Source organism: Miniopterus schreibersii (genome assembly GCF_964146895.1).
Source record: "Miniopterus schreibersii genome assembly, chromosome: X".
Lineage (NCBI taxonomy): Eukaryota > Metazoa > Chordata > Mammalia > Chiroptera > Miniopteridae > Miniopterus > Miniopterus schreibersii.
Genome location: NC_138104.1, coordinates 54996540 through 55003953, shown reverse-complemented (window position 1 = coordinate 55003953; position 7414 = coordinate 54996540). Strand labels below are relative to the sequence as shown.

Below are 7414 nucleotides of genomic sequence, written 5' to 3'. Positions count from 1 at the left end.
AATTAACACCTATTTCCCTCAAATTATTCCAGAAAATTTGAGAGGAAGGAAAACTTCCAAACTCTTTTTATGAGGCCAGCATCATCCTAGTCTGAAAACCTGATGAAGACACTACAAAGAAAGAAAATTATAGGCCAATATCCCTAATGAACATGGTGCCTTTCACATCAAGTTGTCATCCTTATCTACTGCACTCTAAAATTATCAACAAAATTCTACCATCCAGCAATACATTAAAAAGACCATACACCACGACCAAGTGAGATTTATTCCAGGAATGTAAGGCTGGTATATTATACATAAATCAATAAATGTAGGAGGGATGGCAGGAGGGCCCATCGGCGGCAGATGGCGGGGATCATGTGGGCGTTCGACCTGGCTAGGCTGCGGGCCTCCTATCCCGCTGGGCGCTCCCCGGCTGGGCCCAGACCCAAGTTGCGGCCCCCTGGCTGCGAAGAAGGTCCCACTCAGCGGCCAGCAACACCTGTGTGCCGGGCCCCCCAGGGCCTGCGGGCCCAGCCTTGCGGGTTTGAGCCTTCACAGCCTCAACCGGATGCTGAATGTCAAAAAGCAGAATGTCTGTTTGATGAACTTGAGGACAACAGGAACTTAGGGCAACCCAGGCTCTCTGGATGAGACCACCTACGGAAAACTGGCCGAGGAGACCCTGGACTCCTTGGCAGAGGTTTTTGAAGACCTTGCAGACAAACCTTACACATTGGAAGACTATGACGTCTCCTTTGGGAGTGGTGTTTTAACAATTAATCTGGGCAGAGATCTAGGAACCTATGTGATCAACAAGCCGACCCCAAACAAGCAAATCTGGCTATCTTCACCATCCAGTGGACCCAAGCGCTAGGACTGGACTGGGAAAAACTGGGTGTACTCCCACCACGGCGTGTTCCTCCATGAGCTGCTGGCCACACAGATGACCAAAGCCTTAAAAACCAAACTGGACTTATCTTCTCTGGCCTATTCTGGAAAAGATACCTGATGCCCAGCCCAGTTCTAAAAACATTAGACTCTCGAAAGCCACGACCCCAGCTTCCTTCTGCAGCTGAATGTCTAATTTGTTCCCTTCCTGCTTTTGAGGACAGTTGTATTCTGGGTAACAGCTCTGGGAAAAGAATATTTCACCTCCCACCCTACCTCTGACTTTGGATGTTTAATTTCCTTAGTTTTTGGATTTATTGTCTGATTTCCTCCCATAAAGATATGATAGCCCATATCTTTATAATACCTATATGCCCATACCTTCATATATAACCTTGCAACAAGGAAAAATAATGAGGAAAAATTCTGAGGAGAAATGAATGGGTTTCTCCATTCATTCTTTGAAGCACTTAGTGAAAACTGCATGAAGAGTGGCTGGCCTATCTCACCATTCTGTCTCAAAATGAGACTCACTGGAGAGTAGCCTAGAAATGTTCCCACGCCTCTTGAAAACATAAACACCTCTAAGCCTGTTGCTATTGAAATCTCAAAGGCAACTGGAGAATTCTCAAAGGAAGACCATTCTCTCTGTGCTTTGTGTGTGCCAGGGTGTATTAGCCTGCAAGAGGTGACTCGGAGATACGGTGCTGTTTCTCCCATACATATATGTGTATGTACACACACATTTAAATATGGGCTTGTGGGTGTATAATAAATGAGGAAAGGGAGCTGAGGAGGCTCTTTGAAAATTTTGAAGGGCCACACGAATAGAAGAGACCTTTGTGTTAATGCAAATAACCCTGGTTTGCACTTGGCTCAGTCCAAAGTGTTGTCCATCTCTGGGCAAGTTTAACACACTCACTGGACCTCTCTTTTCCTGTGTGTTAAATGAGACAGTTGAACTAGATAGAGTATAGAGGATTCCCAATTCAGACACTCAGCATTCCTGTCGGGCAACTTAACAGGCCAGCTTTAATTACCTCTGGTAGACGAGGGATGACAGGAACAATTTTTTAAAGCTATAGAGTAAAATATATGGTTATTAGAATTACTCGAATGTCCATTGAATTCATGTCCAAATAATAACCATCCTTTATTGTGCCCTTACTATGCTAAACCTATGCTATAGACTGAATGTTTATGTTCCCCCAAAATTCATATGTTGAATCCTAACCCCAAAGGGATGGTATTAGAAGGTGGGGCCTTTGGGAGGTGATTAGGTCTTAAAGGGTCAGCGTTCAGGAGGAGGATTAGTCCCCTTATCACAGAAACCCCAGAGAGCTCCTTCACCCCTCCTACCATGTGAGGACACAGCTGTCTATGAACCAGGAAGTGGGTCCTCACCAGACAATGAGTCTGCTGGGACCTTGATCTCAGACTTCCCACCCTCCAGAACTGTGAGAAATAAGTTTCTGATGTTTGTAAACCATCCAGCCTATGGTATTCTTTTATAGCTGCCTGAATGGACAAAGATGGCCTGCAACACCATATGACCTCATTTTAATACCTTCAAGAACATTAAAACTCATCCAAAGTTACACCCATGATTTTCTTACAAAAGAAAGATTTATTAGATTTATTAACAATAAAACAATGTAAACAAATGTTCCATGGGTATTTAAAATATTTCTTTTTTCAAAAATAAAATTATTGTTTAGTCTGGTGGGAGAAAAAAAAAAGTTGTACATCACATAAACAAAACGGACAAAAATCATATGATCATATCAATATATGTGGAGAAAGCACTTGACAAAATCCAACATCACCCATTTTTGATAAAAACCTCAGCAAAGTTAGAATAGAGGGAACATACCTCAACACAATAAAAGCCATATATGACAGATCTACAGCCAACATCATATTCAATGTTCAAAATTAAAATCTTTTCCCTTAAAAATAGGAACAAGACAGAGATGTCCACTTTCACCACTCTTATTCAACATAGTACCTGAAGTCCTTGCCATAGTCTTTAGCAGGAAGAAAACATAATAGGTATCCAAATTGGAAAGGAGGAAGTAAAACTGTCATTATTTGCAGATGACATGATATTGTACACAGAAAACCCTAAAAACTCCACAAAAGTCCTTCTGTATTTGATAAATGAATTCAGGAAGGTAGCTGGATCCAAAATTAACATCTGGAAATCAATGGCATTTTTATACACCAATAATATACTCTCAGAAAGAGAAACTAAAAAAAACAGTACCATTTACCATTGCATCTAAAAAAATAAGATATCTAGGAGTAAACTAACTAAGGATGTAAAAGATCTGTACTCAGAAAACTACAGGACACTGAAAAAAGAAATAGAGTAAGATAGAAACAAATGGAAGAATATACCATGTTCATGGATTGGAATATTTAATATCATTAAAATGTCCGTACTACCCAAAGCAATCTCTAGGTTCAATCCAATTCTTATTAAAATACCAACAGCATATTTTACAGAGCTAGAACAAATATTCCAAAATTTTATATGGAATCATAAAAGACCCCAAATAGCTGCAACCATTTGAGAATGAAAAACAGAGTTGGAGGGATCACTTTACCAGATGTCAAAGTATACTACAAATCCAGTATAATGAAAATAGCCTGGTGTTAGTACAATTGACATAGATCAATGGAACAGAACAGAGACCCCAACAATAGACCTATGCAGTTAATATTTGACAAAGCTGGTAAGAGTATACAGTGGAGTAAAGACAGTGTCTTCAATAAATGGTGCTGAGAAAATTGGACAGATACATGCAAAAAAATGAAACTAGATCACCAACTTCCTACATACACAATAAATTCAAAATGGATAAAAGACTTCAATGTAAGTCGCAAAACCATAATAACAGTGGGAGAAAACAAGCAGTAACATCAGAGATATTTCACATAGTGGAATTTTCACTGATACATCCTCTAGGGCAACAGAAACAAAAGAAAAAATAAACAAATAACACTACATCAAACTAAAAAGCTTCTGCACAGCAAAAGAACTCAGCTTCAAAAAAGAAAGGAACCCCACGGTATAGGAGAACATATTTGCCAAGGATATATCTGATAAGGGATTAATTTCCAAAGTGTACAAAGAACCCATACAACTCAACAAGAGAAAGACAAACAATCCAATTAACATTTCCTTTTCCATAGAATATTTTTTTCCATCCCTGCACTATTCGCCTGTGGGAATCTTTAGCTCGCTGGTGGGTCTCCTTCAGACAGCATATATTTGGGTCTGGTTTTCTTATCCATTCAGCTACCTTATGTCTTCTGATTGGAACATTTAATCCATTTACATTTAAGGTTATTATTGATATATACTTTTTTAATGCCATTTTTTCTCCTTTATGCAGATATACCTTTCTCTCAGTATGTCTTCTCCTTAAAGTAGTCCTTTTAGCATTTCTTGCTATGCTGGTTTAGTGGTACTGAACTCTTTTAGCCTTCTTCTCTGTGGGAAGCCCTTTATTTCACCTTCCATTTTAAATGATAACCTTGCTAGATAAATCAGTCTTGGTTGTAGGTTCTTATTATTTTGAGAACTTCATGCCACTCCCTTCTGACCTAAAGTGTTTCTGTACAGAATTCTGTTGTGAGGCTTATGGGGGCTCCCTTGTAGGTCATTGCTTGTCTCTCTCTTACATCCCTTAGTATTCTCTATTTGTCCTTAACACTTTAATTATGATGTGTTTTGGAGCAGGTCTCTTTGGGTTCACTTGTTTGGAACCCTCTGTGTTTCCTGAACTTTTGGCTTTCTCCCTCACCATCTTAGGGAACTTTTCTGTCATTTTTTCCTCCACCAAATTTTTTATCCCTTTCTCACTTTATTTCCCCTCTGGTACCCTTATGATATGAAAGTTGTTTCATTTCATATTGTCCCAAAGTTCCCTTAAATTGTCCTCATGCTTTTTAAGTGTTTTTTCTTTTTGCTGCCATGACTGAGTTGTTTTCCCATTTTATCTTCCAATTCACTTATTCTATACTTTGCTTCATTGAGCCTTCTTTTAATTCCTTCTAGCATATTGTTGATATCAGATATAGTATTCTTCATTTCTGCCTGGTTCTTATTTATCATATCTAGCTCTTTTTTCATTCCTTCACTGAGTTCCTGGACCTTCCCATTTGGTTTCTTGTGATTCTAATTAATTTTCTTGGTCATCTTTGTAATCATTACTCTGAACTTTATTTCTAATATCTTGATCACTTCCATGTCATCAAAGTCTTTTTCTGGCAATTTTCCTTTTTCTTTAGTTTTGGGGCTTCCTTTTTCATCCCATTTTAGCTGTTTTTTTTCCTTTTGTTCCTATGTGTAAACTAGAACTACTATGACATCCAGTCTTTATGGGGTGGCCTTATGTAGTAAGTGTCCTATGGGACTTGGTGGTAAATGTTCCTTGTACTCCTGAGCTGAATTCTGTAGTAATGTTCCTTGTTTTGATTATGTGGACCCTCCTGTTGTGATTGATAGCTGATTGTTGTGGCCCATTCGTGGATGGGATCAACTTTCACCCCAAATAATTGAGCTCAGCAAGATGGAGCCAACTGGTGATGGGTGTGCAAATCCAATCCTCCCTTCGAATGGAGTGACACAGGATCTCAGACCTCCAGAGAGGACCTAGCTGTTTGCCTTTTAGCTTAGTGGTGCCCTGTTAGAAACCCGGAGGGGATGCTCCAAGGAGGTTGCATCAAATGCCCTGGTCCTGGGATATGACCCTTTTCCCCTGTGTGGCTTCCCCAGCAGGGGATGCATAGGCAGAGCTTGGAGGAAGTGAACAAGTCTGACTCTCTCCACTTGGGGTGTCACCTTCCCTTGGGAAGAGAGAGAGAGAGCTGCTCACTTCCTTCTGTCTCTGCAGTACTCTGCCAGAGTCCTTGTTGAAGTGCTCTGAGTGAGTCAGGTCTGATGTCTAAGCTCTGCTTTGCACCCCGTTTTCTTAGTGGATATGAGATTAGTTGGCATTGCCAGCAGAATCTGGGTGCTAGTCTCATCCACCCTTTGATTGAGGTGGCAAGGATTCTTAGCCCTCAAGAAGGGAGGTAGGTACTCTCATTTTAGGTCCATGCCAGAGCTCTAAAGGGTAGTTCCTGTGGAGATGCACCAGATTTCACAGTTCTGATTTGTGGCCTCCCTTTACCCTGTGAGGCTGCACATGCAGCACAGTGTTGGTGGGGTTTGGAGTAATACATCAAGGCTATCCCTTCTGCTTGTGGTAGCACTGGCTCTTGTGGGAGTGGGAGAGAGCTTATCACCCTCCTCTCTCTTTGCAGCTCACTGGGAGAGGATGTGATGGAGAACTCTCAGGGGGGTGGCTCCAGATGCTCCAGTTCTGACCTGAAATTCTTCCACCCTTTTAGTCTGCACTTGGATGGTGGTGTGGACAGGTTTAGGGAATGCAAATGCAGACAACCCCTTGTTGGAAGTAGTGCAGGGCCTCATCCCTCAAGAAGGTAGCTTGTTGCTTGCCCTATAGCTCATGGCACCCCACCAGAGCTCTTGAAGGGAGGCTTCTAGTGGATAACACCAGATTTCACAGTTCTGATATTTGACCCCATTTCCCCGAGAGCCTGTGCCTGCAGGACGATGCAGGTGTGGTTTGGAGTGATATAACAAGGCTGCCTCCTCTGCTTGAGGTTGCTCTGGTTCCTGTTGGGACTCTGAGGGGGAGCTTCAAAGAACCAGTTCTGGTTTGCCCAAGGGCTGTGGATCTCTCCTTGACTTGCAGTGCAGGGAGGTTTTGGAATGTGAATACAGGTTTTGGGAATGCAAAGTCAGGCAGCACCTTATTGGGGGTGGTGCAGGCACTTGGCCCTCAAGCAGGAGTTAGACACTTGCCCTACAGCTCAGGGGCACCTCACTAGAGCTCTTGAAGGGAGACTCCTAAGGGACACACTGGTTTCATAGTTCTGATTTGTGACCCCTTTCCCAGCAAATCTGCTCCTGCAAGACTGTGCAGGTTTGATTTGCAGTGATAGCACAAGGCTGCTCTCTCTGCTTCAGGTTGGACAGGTTCTTGTGGGGGAAGTAGAGAGCTTGTTACCCCCTTCTCTCCCTGCAGCTCACTGTCAGAGGCCCTGGTGAAGGCTTCTGAGAAGAGGGGCTCCAAAGTCCCAGTTCTGGTTTGCACTTTGCTCCAGCTGTGGTTCTGGCTTAGCTTGAGGTGCAATCAGGTTTTGGAATGCAAACCCAGGCTTTGGGAATGCAAATTTAGGTGGCCCCTTGTTGGGGATGGCACAGGACCTTAGCAGGTTAGTTAGCTGCTGGCTTTCTGGCTTGGCAGTGCCAGCCCAAAGATCCGGAAAAGAGGTTTGCAAGTGCACTCCTCTTTCTTATTTGGCAGCTGCCTGTAGTCTGAGGCCTTGCCCAGGGTACCTTCCTTTGGGGATTGTGCCTGCCTACCCACCCCATGGGAGGGGGGGATATTGGCTCTTATTCCCCAGCCACTCAGTTCAATGTTCCTCTAAGACTGTTTATAGTTTCTCCAGAGGAAAAAGC

General features: G+C 42.5%; 1 pseudogene across 1 annotated transcript; it reads left to right on the top strand.

The window, feature by feature from the left end:
• The first annotated feature begins 322 nt into the window (after positions 1-322).
• LOC308550965 (frataxin, mitochondrial pseudogene) lies at positions 323-1029 on the top strand (annotated as a pseudogene). The gene has a single exon. The product of its transcript is annotated as a frataxin, mitochondrial pseudogene (transcript).
• The last annotated feature ends 6385 nt before the right edge of the window (positions 1030-7414 follow it).